General features: G+C 34.4%; 1 long non-coding RNA gene and 1 pseudogene across 1 annotated transcript; one reads left to right on the top strand and one right to left on the bottom strand.

The window, feature by feature from the left end:
• Positions 1-5343: 5343 nt before the first annotated feature.
• LOC148994724 (uncharacterized) lies at positions 5344-7745 on the bottom strand. Its single transcript, XR_016155245.1, has 3 exons — positions 7343-7745; positions 6575-6621; positions 5344-5783 (listed from the first exon to the last, which is right to left on the bottom strand). It is a non-coding gene; the product is annotated as an uncharacterized LOC148994724 (long non-coding RNA).
• A 2979-nt stretch (positions 7746-10724) lies between these two features.
• On the top strand, positions 10725-17608 carry LOC148994725 (uncharacterized; annotated as a pseudogene).
• The last annotated feature ends 1553 nt before the right edge of the window (positions 17609-19161 follow it).

The raw sequence follows: 19161 nt of genomic DNA on the forward strand, positions 1-19161 counted from the left end.
AAAATGTTAGAAAACGAAGACTATAATTTAAAGGTTAACTCTTTCCCCGCCAAACACGGAATTTTCCGTGTTTAATGAAAAAACGCATCTGCGCCAAACACGGAATTTTCCGGGTATCCGTGTTTTAGGTGGTATACGGTAAGGAAGACCCGCGCGCATGTCCTGAATGATTGCGCAACTCTTTGTTTAGAGAAACAGATTGCAATCGTCTCAAACAGTGGAGTAGTGAGAATGTATCAGACAGACAATGCAGAGGTATATGGCTGAAGTACTGGAGGTTAATGGACTCGGAGTCCGATCACTCTTTATTTGATAATTCTGAATCTGATCGGGACGAAGTAGTCAGTGAGAGAGATGCACATGTTCATGCTAGCCATGGACGTGCCGCAGATAGATCGTATAATATTATGACACTATAATATGTATGTGTGTGTGCAGGCATTTATGTGTGGCTGTCTAAATATGAAGGTGTAATTGTCAAATTATTTCTCTCTTTGTGCACATTTACCACATTGTAATATGTATTTGTGTGTGTGTGTGTGTGTGTGTCTAGGCCTGTTTATTGTAATTCCAATTATTCATAGGTAGAACACAGAGAGGCAGAGGTAGAAGTTTTATTGCAAAAGTTACATTTCCCTTACATCCTGGGAAATTTGATATATTTTACATTTATTTTATGTTTTTAATTTATTTTGAAAAGTTTTATATATGAAGGAAACAACATCTGAATGTATTCTGCTTTTAAATGCACTTGTTTGATAAAAACACCTTTTTCTCAGTTTTTTGTCCAAAATGTTGTGTTTTTGACAAAACCTACCTCTGTTCAAGAGGCAATAAAAAAAGAACAGATGAAGATAAAATAAAAACGTTTTTTTTGCCTTAAAGCAGAGGCTCAGATCTTTATTTTTATATATATCATCTTCATATATTCATGGAAGAAAATATTCAGCGGGGGCATTCAAATTTAGCGAAAATCGTCAAAAACCCTGGCGGTGGCTGGCAACTTTTTTTTAAAACGCTGGTGGGGAAAGAGTTAAAGAAATTATAGAAAAAGAAAAGGAAAATGAAATATATGAAGAAAATAAAAGAATATGGTGGGAGAACGTAAAGTTTTGAATAAAAAAAATCGCGAAATTGTAGTATAATACGCAAATGCAAAAAATACAAAGAAAAAGAAATAAAGGAAAGCTTAGAAGAAGAATTGAATAAAGAAAATAAAGATGTACAAAAGATAAAAGAAATGGAGGGAAAACTGAAAGAAATAGAGGAAAAAGAATATGAGGGAACGAGATTAAGAAGCAAAGCTAAATATACGGTGGAGGGAGAAAAATGCACAAAGTTCTTTTTTGATTTGGAAAAAAAGAAAGGAAAAGCAGAAACGATAAAACAGATAAGAGGAAAAAATGGGGAAATTGTAGAAGGGAATGAAAAGATTTTAGAAGAAATAAGGGATTTTTATGAAGATCTTTTTACTACAAGGGGTGTAGAAGAAAACAAAAAAAGGGAATTGTTGAAGCAGATAAAAGCAAAAATTAGCGAAGAAGATAAAAAAGAATGTAATCAAGAAATCAGAGAAGAAGAGATAGAGATAGAAAGAGCAATACAGCAGCTGAATAAAAAGAAAAGTCCAGGAATATATGGTTTGGGAAGTGAATTTTACATGTGTTTTAAAGAGATTTTAACCAAGATATTAATGGATTCAAAGAAATTTTTGAAAAAGAAGAAGTCAATGAAAGAATGGGGATGGGGATAACAAAGCTGATATATAAAAGTAAGGGAGAAAAAGTAGATTTAAAAAACTACAGACCGATCACAATGCTGAACACAGATTTTAAAATCCTAGCAAAAGTTTTAGCAAACAGGTTAAAAGAAGTAATGCCAAGTATAATAAAAACAAACCAAGCGTACGGAGTAAAAGGAAGAGATATAGCGGATACGACAATGAGCATAAGAGACACAATATGGTACATGAAAGAAAAGAATGAAAATGGATATGTAATAAGTCTTGATTTTAAAAAAGCTTTTGATAGAGTGGAACACGGGTATTTATTTGATGTTTTAAAGGAATTTGGTTTCGGGGGAGATTTTATCAAATGGATTAAGATTTTATATAAGGGTGCTTTAACAAGAATAAAATGTATATTATATTTTTAATAAAATGTTTATTAAATTATATTCACTTGTATCAGAGCCGTTAGGATTGGCGATAAAGCAAAAAGAAGAAATAACTGGTATTGAAATTGAGGGGGGAAAAAGGGTTTTTCAATTGTAAAGGATCGGGAAGTAAAGTTAATGAGGATAAGACAGTATATATGAGATTTGGTGAAGCAATGATTTTAAGGGATTGTTTTAAGTTCAAGGAAGTAGAAGAAATGAGGATTTTAGGAATTTTAATGGGGAAAAATGAGAAGAAAGTTAGAGATGAAATGTGGGAGCAACTGGTCACAGAAATAGAAAGAAGGTTAAATTTTTGGAAATTGAGGAATTTAAACTTGAAGGGAAAGGTTTTAATATTGAATGTTTTAATGGTTTCTAAGCTGTGGTATGTTTTATACGTGTCGGAGATGCCGTTGTGGACAGAAAAGAGGTTGAAGAAATGTTTTCTTGACTTTTTATGGGAGGGGAAGCCAGCGAGAATAGCTTTTAACACGATTTTAGGTAGGGATGCACCGAATATTCGGCCACCGAAAATTTTCGGCCGAAAATGGCCCAAAAGGGCATTTTCGGTTTTCGGCCGAAAGACTTTTATCACCGAAACAATACGGCCGAAATGTTGTGATGACGCAAACAGAAACCGCGACCTGCACGTGCTTGTCTGAAGCAACATGTTTGCGGTGCGGACGCATTTCAGTGAATCTGAACCCGCGAGGAGACGGAAGCCTTGTTTATCCACCTATATCTGCTCTAAACAATGCGCGCCGCCATGACAACGACTCCGGATGCGAGCGGGTCAAGTATAAACTGTGGAGACTCGCGCTGCGGAGGTAGGCGAAAGTATGCGCGAGTCTCCTCAGACAGCGCGCACACCGCTCCAAACGGTCGAGGCGTTTATACTTGACGCGCTCTCCGTCGTACTATTCCTTGAAACGACAGGGGACGACTCAAGTAACTGTCCTCTAACCATTAGGAATCGGTGAGAAGAAGAATAATCATGTAAAACCCAGTAAACTCTGAGATTATTACTTGTGTGACATTACAAAAAAATATATATGGGAACATGTATGTATAGAACTAAATTAATGCTCTCTTAAATATTTTCTACATTCACTAAACATGTTTCGTTAAGTTTCATGTACATTTGTATTAATCATGGACCATTGTTCATTTAAAAAGGCTTTTTATGCTATTGTATGCTAAATTTTTAAAATGTAAGAAACTAATTTAGACGTGCAAAGGGTGCTGGTGTGATGAGAAGAAGTTCGCACTCGGCTTTGTTTTTATGAGAGAACATTTAATTTTAAAACCTTTCTGCAGGCCATTAGATTATTATTTAATGTACACATGAGTGGGATCAAAAACATTTTACTTTGAATTTTATTTTATACTGTGCATTGTGCTAAATAAATATTTGCATAATGTGTAATTGATTTATTCTTTGAAAATTTTATATTAATTTATGCAATTGCAATGCCTTGATTTTAGTAACGTTTGTACACAGTCATAGCCATAAATGCAATGATACTAATAATTGGCACAATTTCTTTCGGTGTTTCGGTTTTCGGCCTTGGTTTCCTCTTTTTCGGTTTTCGGTTTCGGCCAAGAATTTTCATTTCGGTGCATCCCCAATTTTAGCGGCAGCAGACAAGGGGGGTTTAGGGTTAATGGATGTGGCACAAAGGAAAAATAGCTTGAGAGTGAAAACTGTGAAAAAATATCTACAAGAAGAGGGTAACGCAGAATGGAAAAAGACAATGGAATATTTTTTAAACAAATGTGGGAATTTTAACATGGGGGATGGAATTTTATGGATGAAAACGAAGATTTGGATGACAGAAGGGCTACCAGGTTTTTATAGAGAAATGTTTAGTGCTTGGGGAAAAATTTTAGACAAGGTCGAGTATGATCCACATGGGAGAGAAAACATTTTAAATCAACCTCTGTTCTTAAACAAAAACATTTTAAAGCAAGGTAAAGAAATGTTTTTAAAGAAATGGATGGAAGTGGGGATAACAAGGGTGAGAGATGTGTTATATGAATTCAAAGAAGGCTTTTTACCGACTCAATTTATTGTGGATGCAATGGAGGAGGAGGCAAAAGAGGATTACAGTGAACAAGGAATAATTAACCAATTTGAATTAATTAAAAGTGCAATACCTAAAGAGTGGATAAAAAGAATAGAAGGTATGGAAGGGGAGCCAAAAGAGAAATGTATTAATGTGAAACTGGGCGGAAAACTGAATGATTTTAAGTAGGGCTGCCCCCAAATAGTCGACTAAATGTTAGTCGATATGAGGAGGGCTTGGTCGAATACATTTTCAAAGTCGGTTAGTCTTTTTACCAATTTTTTATTGGTAAAAAAATTTAAAACAAATTACCTGAAAAAATTACGCAATCGGGGGCTGCGCAGTCAGTGTATGACATGACATCAAAGCAACGAGAGATCAACGAGATCTCGTGCCTCGCGGTATACCAAAACGCACTTGTGGGAGAGGTATCGGAAAATATCGCGACCAGCAAGCTGTTGTCTTAGACCCACGTTTAAAGAGCTTGTCATTCTTTGATCAACACGAATGAGAAGATGCGTACTCCACAGTGTCGGATCTTACAGAAATTTTATCTACAGAAGCTGGGCCAGAAAGTGATCATGACAGTATTAGCCCTGCGGAGGGTGAGCTCGAACCGAATAAGGAAAATTGATGAGGAAGAGCATGCAGAAGAGAAGGATGAACTAAAAATGTACTTGGCAGATAAAACAAAGGTTGATTCGGGACCATTGGCATGCACTGTAAAAAGTAATACCTAGATCTAACTTATAAAAAGTGAGGCAAGTGGCTGCATTGAATGTTTTAGGTTGAGTCAACTTGCAGCCTTTTTTAAGTATACTGAACATTTTAACATTACTTTATATGAACGCAATAAAATCAAGTTGAGTTAACTAATAATACTAGTATTACTCAGATAAACCTACTTTTCTTGGTAGAGGTAATGTATTTATGGCTACAAGTAACCTGCACACATTTTAATTAGGTTTTATGAACTTATTTTCTTAGTAAAATTAACCTAATCATATGTGAATTAACATTTTAATTGAGTCCTGGATAGAAAATAAATCTAAATGTCTATATTTTAAGCACTACAGTGATTAACCTATTACAAATGCAATGGAAGAAAACAATGAGAAAATAGAGTGAAGACAAACATTTATTCAGTGTTAACCAGTGTCACTTAACAGTGACTACACAGCAAATGTGGCCACACATGTACAGTATAATATAAAACAAACACTGTATAAGTGTATTTTCAACCTGTTCTGAACAGTACATCCAAACTGCCCAATCTGTAATGTTTGGATAAAGTTAAATGTGAGCTTATTAATGTAATGTAATGTGTGAGCATTAATGTGGATAAAGATGAATGTAAAGATAAAATCACATTGTATCACAATGGAGGTCGAGAGCATAGGTCAGTCCAAACAAGAGACAGCATGATTTAGACAGGTTTGGCACACCTCTGACCACGGGCTGTCCTTCTATCATAATACCAATCGTGTTGGGATGATGGCACATGTACATTTTCAGTGGGCAACTGCCAAGCTCAGCGTGCACCTCTGTTTCAGCACGATTCTATTGGTGGAGACAAAAGAATCAAGAAAAACAGGTAATGAGAGGAATATAGCAAACCAGTAGAAGACATAAGACAGAAAGTCAAAATTGTACTTTTGTTACTAAAGGTGGTGATACTAGACGGATACTGTGACTAGAGCATGTGACCAGAGTGAAGTCTATGACAATGCCATAGAGTGTGGGTACTAAACTATCATAATCCACTGTAGCATGAGTGGTGTCGTATTCTGGTTCAAAGGATGCATTACAATGAAACAATGCAATTGTCCTTGCCTGTCCCTGATTGGTCATCACATTATTGTGTATTAAGCTACAAAGTTTAAATATATGTTCAAAAGATGTCTTCCACTGAGGAGCCAGAATGAATGTTTTTATGATATCTTTTTTTTTTATGTTTTCTGAAATGAATGTTCATGGAACCAGTGGAAAATATGTGGACATATTTTCAACATAATTTCAACATAACAATTTTAGTCATCACATGTCAGGATCTTAAATGATCACAGACACAAGTTGAGTAAAGGTTAGTGGCAACTGACAGCTTGCCAAACTGCCTCAGAGAAAGACTGACTGATAATAAGAAACTGCTATATTTGGTGATTTTTACTGGTTGTGGGGAGGAGACAGAAAGGTGATTATATCTGCCTTTTATTGGTGGTTGGTACAAAGAAATAGTAAAAGAAATGTAATTGTATGGAGCCTACACTATTGTTTGCAATTGTACTTATGTTTTACTTACCTGTGAATAGTTAGGCTATAGCTGTAATTGTATATTCTTAAGTTTTTCTTACCTGGATGTGAAGCTTGAAGACCCCAGGTAACAAAAGCGCTTGGGTATCTAAAGACCAGGAAAATGCATGTTAGAATGAGGTTAAAAACCAGTGGTAAAAGTAGTTTAAGTAATGGGTTAGAAATATTTTTCTTTTTTTTTCCAACCAAAATTCTGTCATTAATTGACTATGCAGCATTAAAAAAAAAACGTGGAAAAAATCTCTAAAATCAAACAGACTAACATAAGCTACACAATCTCTGATTGCAGTCCTGTCAAAACACACGATTACTTTGTTTTGTCTGCTGTCCATAAAACACCATCTTACTTTCCCTTATTTGCCTGTTCTATTGCCTGAAGGCTTGCTTCAAATTTCTACCGCTTCGATCGAATATTATCCCGAAATCCAATCATTGCAATCTAAAAATATAACTGACGGCATTTATGCAACTAATATTGCCTACATATCTGCGTTTTTATACACGTCCATTCTAAACTTTGTTACAGTGGCGATAATTTTAGCAGGTGCTGCTAGAAATAAGCATTAAAAATACACATTGTAGGCACGACTATGGCCTACAGCACTCATTTATTGTTAATTTAAACCGCTGTTGTCTGCCGCCGATCGACCACACTCCCATTAGCACTATGCTACCATCTTAGCTTGCCTATGTGTGCAGGATAGCTCTATTACAGACAGTACAATGCAAACCTAACCTTAGCTCCCTGGAGTAAGCGATTTTGCGTGACTTTACATCACCAGTCATTTGGCTAAATTTGCTCAACTTACCTTGTTATTCAGATGATCCGCTGCAGCGATCAAACAGTTGAAGTGCCGAGGAAGAAACTGCATCTGCCGAGGAAACTCTGCACCAATGAAAAAGCGGAATTCCAACTTTTAAAAAATGTAAAATATTTATGTTTGGTGAACGCATGTGCCACATCGACAGCTGCTCAAATAAATAGTGTATGTCAACTTACTTTTATAACCTTTATAGTACACAATAACCACAGACAAATAACTACCTAAAAATATTGCATTGGTTTTATTAAAAATATATGGTTATATAAAAAGTTCTACTTTTTAGGTAAAGAGGAAGTATTTTTTATACTTTTAGTATAAAACTAATAAAATAAGATAGATTACAACTATTTAAAGTATATAAAACCTACTTTGTGGGTGTAGTACTTTTTACAGTGTGGTGGCAAAAAAATAACATCGATATTCAAAGATCGCTAAAGCAGCTAAACGCCTCCACATTCACTCCATCAGAGCGCATCTTTTCAAAGGCCGGCTTCATTGTGAACATGTCGAGAAGCTCCCTTCTTCCCAACAATGTGGACAAGCTGGTGTTCCTCTCACATAATATGAAAAAAATTTAATCGAATTGAAAGCTTAGGTAAGAATAATTAATTTCATTTTTGAAGTGTTTCTGTTTGCAATCCGTTAGGCTATATAAAAAACAAAACAAAAAAACCCGGATATTTTTATAACGGTTAGGCTATACAAATAAATAACTATTATTTTTATTTATTTGTTTTTATATAATGCAGAAGTACTTTTTTATTCTAAGAAAAATTTGTCTGATGTTTGCAATTTGTTGTTTCAGGTTAAGACTCATCCATCGTCTTAAATGGCAGTTTGCGGCTTTGCTCTGATATTTTTGTCCTTTAAATTAGCATATTTGTTCCACATTTTTTGTTCTAAAAATAACCTAGTTGTTCTAAACAATTTTGTTTGCCGCCTTCTTTTTTATTTGCAATATAAGTTTTGGCGTTGTGCGATATGCCATGTGCATTTATTAAATTGTTCGTTTATTAATTTTCCTTTTGAACAATATAAAAAATATATTAATTTAATTTTCCACTGTATTTTATACCAAACAGTGTTTTTGCTACAGTATTATTTATTTTTTGCCTTGTTTTGTACTAGGCCTAAGTTACTAATAAGTTTATTTAATTTATTTTAAAGAACGAAATTTATTTTATTTTATTCAAAACAGTTTTTTTTTTCATTTAACTGTTACAGTTTGTATTTTTGATAATAAGTTATTAAAATGCACACTTGCACAGGCAGTCTGATTTTTTATTCTACAATTAGCCTATAACGTGTTGTAAGCGCTGTATACTTTAAACGCTTTACTATTCTGTTTTAAGCGCTTAATTTTCAGTTTGAACGTGCTAATATCATGCTTTAGCATTTTCTGTCATATGGAAGTGTTAAACTTCAACTTTGGACTATTCCTTTCCTTGTATATAAGCAAGCTTTTATATTCTTTTATATTAATATCATAAATGAACGATTATTCGACTAATCGCTAAGATGCAGGAGTGTTAGTCGACTAGGAATATCTTTAGTCGGGGGCAGCCCTAATTTTAAGGAGTGTACTGTGAAAATGATTTATTGTTCTTTTAGAGATGATGTTTTTAAAGAGCCGATTGTTAATGCATACTGGATGCAGAATTTCAAAGATTTAAAGAAAGAGAGTACATGCAGAAACATGAAGGGAAGATGTGTGGAAACTAAATTGGAATGTTTGGAGTATTTTATAAGGCATAAAGTTGTTTTTACTGATGCAATTTTAAACAAAATAGGAATTGAGCAAAATGCTATGTGTAAAGTGTGCCAGGAGAAGGAAGAGGGGATTTTACATATGTTTTTATATTGTAAAGAGCTGGAGGAATTTTTAAAGAAATGTAAATGTTTAATTAAGGATTTGACTGAGGAGTGGGATGAAAATGGAATGGAATGGAACAGAGTTGTGATGTTTGGGTGGGGAAAGAAGTGTCAAAACAAAAGTTTTATTAATCTGTGTGTCATGTTAATGAAAAGTGCAATATGGGAGAGAAGAACTGTGGTTTAAAAAGAAAAAATCATGTTGGATGTTTGGAGTGCATTTAAAAGGAAAGCTGAAGTATATTTTGAAAGATTGTATGTGTATTTTAAAGGTGAAAATATGTTGAATTCTTTTTATGATGTTTTTACACCAAAAGACATGTGTTTGTGTTTTAAAGGATCTAATGTGGAAGCTGCCGGGAGAAGAAGTCTTTTAAATGTACAAAAGTAAAAGATATGTAATGTAGAGATTTATTCACATGATGTTTGGAAAATCTATATTTTTTAGTGTATTTTATTATTGTATATTTTATTGTATTTTAATGATTGAAACTTCTTAATTAAAAAAAAAAAACTCTTGCTGTTTGAGGATGGATACCTCTAAGAGCAAGGAAGTAGAAGTGGCTGGACAACAAGAGAAGGGAAGAGGACAAAGCATGCGGAACATGAGAGGTGAAGAGCGCAGCTATGGCAAAGAGCTGACTGTGTTGGTGAAGATAGAAGGTGAGGACAGAATCACAATGATGGAGCTATTGAAGAGTGCGAAAGAAGGATGCGGAGGAGTGGTTGGTTGCATATATAAATCTCCAAAAAGAGTATGAATTAACAATGGAAGATGCGAGGGCAAAAGAGAAAATCCTGGATGGTTTGAAGATCAAAAATAGTCGTGTGATGGTGAAAGAAGTGGATTGCATGGAGGTGGTCGTTTCTTTCTTAGGACTGCCCGTCTACATTCAAGATGAAGAAATTTTGAACAAACTAAAAGAATGGGGAGTAACAGTGGTGTCTAAAATCAAAAGGAGAGTGTGGCCGGGAACAGACATTGTGGATGGGACAAGATTTTTAAAAGTTAAGTTCAGCAATGTCGTCAAATCGTTGCCCTAATTCAACAAAATTTGAGACGCTCAGTGGGATGGAACACTTCAGGGTCATACACGATCGACAAGTGAGGGTTTGCCGTATGTGTATACAGCCGGGGCATGTAGTGAGGGACTGCCCAAGTTTTAGGTGCTTTAAATGCGACAAACAAGGACACTATGCAAGAGAGTGCAAAGAGGTGAATTGTGATGTGTGTGGAATGCAGACAGGACTATGCGTGTGTGAAACACTGGCAGTGTTGGAAGAGGGGAACAGTGAGGATTCAGACCTGTACGACGCGGAGGAGAGCGAAGAAGACGAAGATGCAAGTGCAGAGGGAGCGGCAAAAGGGGAGGTCATCGAGAGCAACAGCAGCCAAGGTGATGCTGGAGATGAGAGGAAGGCGAAAAGCAACGACGAAGAAGGAGGCAATGCCAAAAGTCAGGAAGGAAAACTTCGGGAGGAAGGATACAGAAGGATGAGGGGGGAGGAAAGGAGAAAGAAAAGCCAGGGAATCCTGAGACTAACATGGAGGAAGACATGGACACGAGTGAGGGGAAATGCACCCTTAGGAAAAGAAAGAAGAAAATGGCAGAGAAGCATGAGGTTGAACGTAAGAGCTTGGTCTAATCTGAATGTGTTTAAACCTCTTTAAAAATGTAATAATGACTATGTGGGGTGTTATGCACATTGTGTGCCTGAACAGTAATGGGTTAAGAGACCTAGAAAAATTTGAGAAGGTGAAGAGACTGTCAAAAGCAGATGTGTTATGCTTACAAGAGACACACTGGACAGGGGATATAATGGATAATATAAAAAAGAGATGGGAGGGGGACATTTATGTGAGTCACGGAAATGTAAAAGCTTGTGGAGTGGCTATATTGATAAAAAGAGACAGAGTGCAAAATGTGAAACAGATATATAAAGATGAAAGCAGGAGATTGTTAGGAATTGAGTTTGTTTTGCAATGCGCTGTTTAGGCTGATTAACATTTATGCACCGAATATAGAGGTGGCTAGAAAAGAAGTCTTTAATGAAATGAAAAAAATACATAAAGGGAGGTGTATAGTGGTTGGTGATTTCAATGTGTGGTGCACAAGACTGGATGCTTGTAGCACTGCCAATTTTTAATGGAGTGGATGAGGAATGAGGATATAGTGGATGTGTGGAGGGAAGAGAATTTTCGAGAAGACAAATGGTGATGGGTAGCTTAAAACAGAGTCGCATAGATTTATGTTTGACAAAAAAATGTTAAAATGTGTTAAAAATGTGAAATGCAGAACCCGTTGTTTTAGGATAATGTATGTGAGTGGTGGGAGGGAATGAAAGAGAAAATTAAAAAAAGAAGTATTAGGTATTCGAAACAAAGGGATTTTTTGAGGAGAAGTAAAGTACAATCATTAGAAACTGCATTGAAAGTGGAAGCGGAAAACATAGAAAATAATCCCGGGTATGGTGAAGAAAGATATTTGAAGTTAAAAACAGAATTAAGAGTAAGAAAAAGAGAAAAGCAAATGAGTAATAATAAGGAGTAGAGCTCAATATGCTTTGGAGGGAGAAAGGAGTACAAAGTTTTTCCTCAATTTAGAAAATAAGAAGCAGAGGAGAAAGCAGATAGTAGAGTTGGAAAATAAAAATGGTGATAAAGTTAATGATTTTGTGGGGATATTAGAAGAAGTGGAAGGTTTTTATAGGGATTTATTCAAGAAAGAGGGTGTAGAGCAAGAGTGTGTGGATGAAGTTTTGAGTGCTGTGAATGTGAATTTAAGTGAGGAGAAGAGTATGTGTGAGGAGGATATAGGGATTGAATAAATAAAATGTGCTATAAATCAGACAAAAAATCCGCCCCGGGTTTGGATGGTCTAACACACGAGTTTTACAAAACTTTTATAGAGATCTTAACACCATTACTGCTAAAGGTGTATAAGCATATGGAAGAGAGGTTGGAAATGCTGAAATCTATGGGTTTAGGAATGATAACAATATTTTATAAGAATAAAGGAAGCCCGATGAAGCTGGAAAATTATAGGCCTTTGAGTTTATTGAATTCTGATTATAAAATCTTAACACAAGTTATTGGAAATAGAATGAAGCAGGTGGTAGGGAGTATAGTGTCGCCAAGTCAGGCTTATAGTATAAAGGGGAGAGATATTGTGGATACTATACAGGTATGTACAATAAGAGATGTAGTGGATAGCATGGGGAAAGATGGGGAAGGGGGGTTGGTTTTATCAGTGGATTTAAATAAAGCCTTTGATAGAGTAGAACATAGTTTTATTGAACAGACATTGAAAAAATATGGGTTCGGAGATAAAATTAGAAAGTGGATAAAGGTGATTTATGATAATGCTAGAAGTTGTGTTAAAATTAATGGAGTATTAACTGATTCCTTTGCTTTAGAAAGGTCTGTTAGACAAGGGTGCCCATTATCAGCAATGTTATACTCAATAATAGCGGAGCCACTGGCTTCTCTGATTAAAAGGGATAAAAGCATAAGAGGTATTCAAATGCCATATGGGGGAGTAAGTGTCATTCACCAGTATGCGGATGACACAACCTTTACAGTAAGGGATATGGAGAGTGTGAGAAGAATTAAAATACAGATGGAAGTGTATGGCAAAGCCTCAGGTGCTAAGATAAATGTTGACAAATCAGAAATAATGTGTATAGGAGGAGGGGTAGATTTAGAAGGGTTAGATGCTCCTTTTAAAATAACGAAAGACTTTTTAGAGATTTTAGGAGTGTGAATAGGAGGAAATGCAAAAGAGGCTAGAGATGCTACATGGACAGGAGTTTTAAACAAAATTAAACAAGTGCTAAATTTCTGGAGGTTAAGAGATTTCAGATTAAGAGGAAAAGTAGTTGTGGCTAATTCTTTAATATTTACCAAGTGTAACTATGTGATGGGAGCAATTGATTTGCCGGACTGGGTCTTGAATGAGATAAAGGAGGCTGTGATAGCTTTTGTCTGGGGAGGGAAAGGTATTAAGATATCAACAAAAACGTTGATAGCTGATTATAAGGAAGGAGGTTTGAGGATGGTAGATTTAAAAGGTAAAGAGGAGGGCAATAAGAGTTAAAACAATAAAAGTATGTGTGTGACAAAATAGAATATGGGTGGAAGGAGTATATGAGGGATTTTTTAAAAGAAGGTGGACGATGTGGTGAAGAAGGGCTGTTTATGGCCTTTAAGAAACCTATAACTGCAAAAATGCCATTGTTTTATCAGGAGGTTTTTAGTGCCTGGGCAGAATTTTTGGATAAAGTACACTGTAAGAAATGATTCTGTGGTGATGTAGATTTGAATTAATGTTTTTGGTTAAAATGTATTCAATATAATTGTGTTTTTGATTTTGAGGCAAATATTTAATTAAATTTCAAATAAAAATGTTTGGAATAAAAACCACCCATTGTTGTTAATTAAAACTTAAGCATTTTTATTAATTTAATTCAAATAAAAATGTTTGGAATAAAAACCACCCATTGTAGTTAAATGAAACTTAAGCTTTTTTATTAATTTAATTCCAAATGGAGAGAATATTGAGTGAATTCAAATTAATGTAATCAGGCAAAAGCACTTCCTGTCAAAGTGCACCAGACGGCGGAAGAGATACGTTAAGCTGCCTACAGACGGTGAATGTTCGCCGTCTTCCACTTGCTCATCTTGCAGCTGGTTGACTAAGGTAAGAAAACTTATTTTGTTTTCACTGGACTAGTAAAGAACGCATGTAGTGGTTATATGTAGCAGGGATAATGTCGAGCGAGGCGTTGTTATGGCAAATAGAAAACCTGACAGGCTGATTTATGACCGCGATGCGAAGCGGAGATGAAGAAGGGGTCGTATTCGCTAACAACCACCTTGCTCTATATTTTCCTGCTTATTACATGGCTACTTACCAAATAAATAAATAATTTGACACGATTTACTGATTTAAAAAGGAGTTTATTGATTTAAAAACGATTGTATTGCTTCCGCTAAAGAAAATAGTCCGTTCCGTCTCTACGGTTAAACTCCATATGGCAACGCTTTTGGGAACTTTGATTTAAAAAGAAAACTCCTTATTGTGTCACGCAATGTAGTTTTAATAGTTTTTCAGTCGACAATGTAGTTGTTTAAAGCTCAAATATGTGGTTTGTTTATAAAGATAGAGCCTATTTAAAAATTTTATCTGAAGTTTTCGGAGTTGCTGCGCCCCCGCCCAGCGCTCGTCTACCCCGCCTGGAACAGCCGTACCACGGCCAGTGCTTCTGACGGTTGCCGCTGGCTCGGATGTCTCTAGTCAAGAGGTTAAACATGAGATATAATTCGTATAATTTGTGTTTATCTTTGGTCTCATTAATCTATTAATGGTTCCCTGGTAAATAGTTTTGGCTGAAGGCAAAGTAAAGTTTCATAACTTTATATTTAGGCTATTTTAACAGTATGTTTGACTGAAGCTACTTCTGTTATAATGGCTAGCCTATTACTGATCAATAAAACTGAAATTTAGCACAAAGAGCTAAATATTAAATATATTTTTTGTGTGTGTTTATTCCGCAGCAACTTTCCAAAGCGGCCAATAGGGCGTCTATGTATATATTATGTCTATGGATACTGTAGCCTACATAGAGAGGGATATAATAGTAGCTAGTGGAACACTAAATCCCTCATTACAATGGAAGAACATTTGTAGACTACAACAAACATAAAAAAATAAAGAAAAAAACATCAAAATAGAGAAGAAAACAATTTGAGACCAAGGCCTGTGAGAAAATAAAATGTAATAAAATAGATTTATAAGCTATGAAAACCATAATGAATGTATTGTCTAGTTCTGCTATATGCTTGCAATATACTTCTGACAGTTTTATACTAAGACACTACAATTTTATGTTGCAGGACACTGAGAACTTGAAGGAACAGTTCATAATGGCCATTACTCTGACCCCAAAACCTGAAGCTTCTACAAGCAACTACCCAAAGAACATTCGAATCGTCATCACAGGACTTGGAAATATTGCAGCGGCCTTGCTCTGTCCTCCTTGGCTTGACCTACGCGCTGAATCTCGATTATCACCTTTGTACACCTTTGAGGTATTCCAAAAACGTTTCTTGGAACTGGATCAACAAAGTCCAATCCCTCTAGAGCAAACTTCAGGCTTGAAATGAGACTGTATTGCAGTGCAGACTTTTGTGCTACACAATGTCTTACTTGAGAATTGCACATTGATGTTTGTAAGTTATACTGATTTTTCCCACGAATGTCATGACATTTCAATTGTTGTAAGTTCAAAGTACAAATGTATTTTACTCTGTACAAATTGCACTTTAAAGGTCCCATTCTTCTCGATTCCATTTTTTAAACTTTAGTTAGTGTGTAATGTTGCTGTTAGAGCATAAATAATACATGCAAAATGATAAACTTCATAGAACAAGCAAGTCAATCGGGCCGTTTTTTGGACAGTGAAAACAGCAGTATACAGATAAGTAAATTGTGTGAAAAATACAGTGTTTTTTACACGCGAAACATGAACACAATCAAAGCTTAAAAAAAACATGGAGAACGGGACCTTTAAGGATTTATGGAGTATTTATGGAGTATTTTTATTTTAAGATCTTTATTGACCCAATTTAGTGGCTATGTGAGGTGAAAAAGCATGGAAACAGGTTTATGGACACGTGTATGGCATTTATTTTTGTTTTTACTAAATAGTTTGAAGTCAGTATTATGTCCTTTTTAAATGTCTGGTTTGAAATGCAAGATCCTACTTTTGTCTTGAAATGAGACTGTGAATGCAGTGTACAATGATGTGCTACAATGCGTTGAAAGCACAAAAGTGAATTGTTAATAAAATTCTCATTTGTTAAGTTCTGTACTTTCTGGGCCATTATTTCTAGGAAAGGAATATTTAGATTTAATTAATTGCATTGATTAACTCAAATTAACTCAACATTTTTGTTTAGATTATAATTAATTCTGTTCTGTTTTCTATTCGAATCTACTCATTTTAAATGGATAACTTTTAAGAGTCTTGTTTAATTAATATTTACTCAATACCAAACCTTGTGAAATTTAATTAATAATATTGCTTGTAATCTGTTGCCTCATTTTTATTGAGTAGATTTGGTGTATCTTTTTTTACAGTGTAGATTATGAATGTGATAATATAAATCAGGTGCTTAACCAGCCCTTATTTCTGAACCCAAAAATTAAGAGGGGAGGGAAAACGCTGTATAATAAATTGTTTATGAGGGCGGGAGTGAGAAAGGTGAAAGACATGGCATATGAGTATGTTACCGGTTTTTTGCCAAATAGGGTTGTATATGATTGTTTGGTGGGTTGGGATGATGACATTGAAAAGTCTAAAGTGGACTGTGAATGTGAAAACATTAAAACAAGCATTCCTGAAGGCTGGGTGCAAAGGATTGAGAACAATGATAAATGATGATAAAGTAGATATATATTTGTCGAGCTTAAGAGAGACCACATTTGGATTATGGGTTGTTTTTGGTTTGTGTTTTTTATTATTTATTTATTTGTATTTTATTATGAGTAATTTATGTTTGGTCTCGATTAATGCTAGAGGGTTGTCATCTAAATGGAAGTTTGAAAATGTAATTACTTTAACAAAACAAAGTGAATTATATGCATTCAAGAGACTAGATGGAATGAAACAATAATAGATGATTTTAAAAAATGTTGGGATGGAGAAATATGGTATAATAATGATGTAAAAAAGAAAAAAGGTCTGGCAATACTCATTAGAAGGGGAGTAGTAGAATCAACAAATGTTCTATTTAAAGATAACCATGGAAGGATTTTAACTGTTAAAATTATGGATAGGGGGGAGGAAATAACAATATGTAACATACATGCTCCAAATGAACATACAGAAAGAGTTACTTTTTTAAAGAATTGAGTGTTTTAAGATTATATGGTGTACAGAGCTGATGTTGGAAGAAAAGAATTGAAATGCATGATGGATAAACATAATTTAGTAGATGTATGGAGAGATAAAAACACAGTTAAGAGAGAATATTCAAGAAGACAGTGGGTGAATAACAGTTTTAAACAAAGTAGAATGGATTTTCTTTTATGTGACAGAAGATTAGAGCATTTTATTTCAAGAATTTTTAATAAAATGTATAGTGGGAGTGACCATGATTTTTTATATGTAACAATGGATTTTAGTGGAGTAGAAAGAGGACCAGGTGTGTGGGTGTTTAATGTAGAACTCTTAAAGAATGATATTTATAAAATGGAAATGGAAAACTTGATTATTAATAGTGTAGATGACGTTTTATATGAAGAAGCAAAAAGTGTGTGGTGGTGGGATCATTTAACATTCAAAGAAAATGCAAAGAATAAAGAAAAGAAATGAAAGATTATTAAATAAGGAATGGGAAGAATAAATGAAAAAAGTGGCAGAAGGAAGGATGGATGGGAATAGAATAGTGATAAAGAACAATTGAAAAAGATTGAAGAGGCAAAGTGCATGGGAGCTAAAATAAGAAGTAGAGCGAAAAATACAGTAGAAGGAGAAAGGAGTACCACATTTTTTATGATTTGGAAAAAACAAGAAAACAAGCAGAAATTATAAAAAGTATTTCAAAAAACGGAAAGGTTGTAAAAGGAAAAGAAGGTATTTTATATGAAGTGAAGGATTTTTATGCTATTTTATTTAAAAAAGAAGTAATAAATGAGGAAGATGAAGAGTTTTTATTGAATCAAATTGAAACAAAAGTAAATGAAGATGATAAGAAAATGTGTGATGAGGAAATAGAAAAAGAAGAAATAGATAAAGCTATAGATCAATTGTGTAATGGGAAAAGTCCAGGCCTAGATGGTTTACCTTCTGAATTCTATAAGGTTTTTAAGAATGTTTTAACGCCAATTTTGCATGATTTATTTATTGATATTTATAAACAGAAAAAGTTAAGTGAAAGTATGAAGAAAGGAATAATTAAGATAATATATAAAAATAAAGGTGAAAGAGAAGAGCTTAAAAATTATAGACCATTGAGCATGTTAAATACTGATTACAAGATACTGGCAAAGATTTTAGCAAATAGATTGAAAAAAGTGATTCCAAACATTATAAAAACAAATCAAGCATATGGTGTTTTAAATCGTGACATATTGGATATAGTAACAAGTATTAGAGATTTAATGTGGTATATGAAAGACAAAGGGAAAGAAGGATATTTGATAAGTATAGATTTGGAAAAGGCATTTGATAGAGTAGAGCACAAATATTTATTTGATATATTGGAAAAATTTGGTTTTGGGGGAATTTTTTTTGCATGGATGAAGTGTTTATATAATGATATTTTAAGTTGTATTAAAGTAAATGGGTTTAACAGATTTTTTTAAGATATCAAGGTCAATAAGGCAGGGGTGTCCATTATCAGCATTACTTTACACTTTAGTTGCTGAGCCATTAGGACTTGCAATAAACAATGAAAAACAGATAAAAGGAATAGTTTTGGAAAATGAGGAAGTACATCAGAAAATATATCAATATGCAGATGATACCACTTTGTTTTTAAAAGATTTTAAGAGTATTGATAAAGCTATGTTAATATTGGGAAAATATTGTGGTGGAACAGGGGCTAAAGTAAATAATGATAAGACTGAATATATGAGAATGGGAAAAGTAGAAAGACAATGGAACTTTAAAAAACAGAAGAATGAACTAAAGATTTTAGGAATAATACTTGGAAGAGATGAAATTAGAACAAGAGACCTGGTTTGGGAAGAGATTATAGGGAAAATGGAAAAAAGACTAAACTTTTGGAAACACAGACAATTATATATAAAAGGGACAGTACTGGTTTTAAACTTTTTATTTTTATCAAAGATGTGGTATATTTTAAATGTGGTTAGTCTGCCAACATGGGTGTATAAAAGAATAAAAACCTTTACGTTCAATTT

Source organism: Pimephales promelas, chromosome 3, assembly GCF_988280905.1.
Source record: "Pimephales promelas chromosome 3, fPimPro1.hap1.1, whole genome shotgun sequence".
In the NCBI taxonomy this organism is placed as follows: Eukaryota; Metazoa; Chordata; class Actinopteri; order Cypriniformes; family Leuciscidae; genus Pimephales; species Pimephales promelas.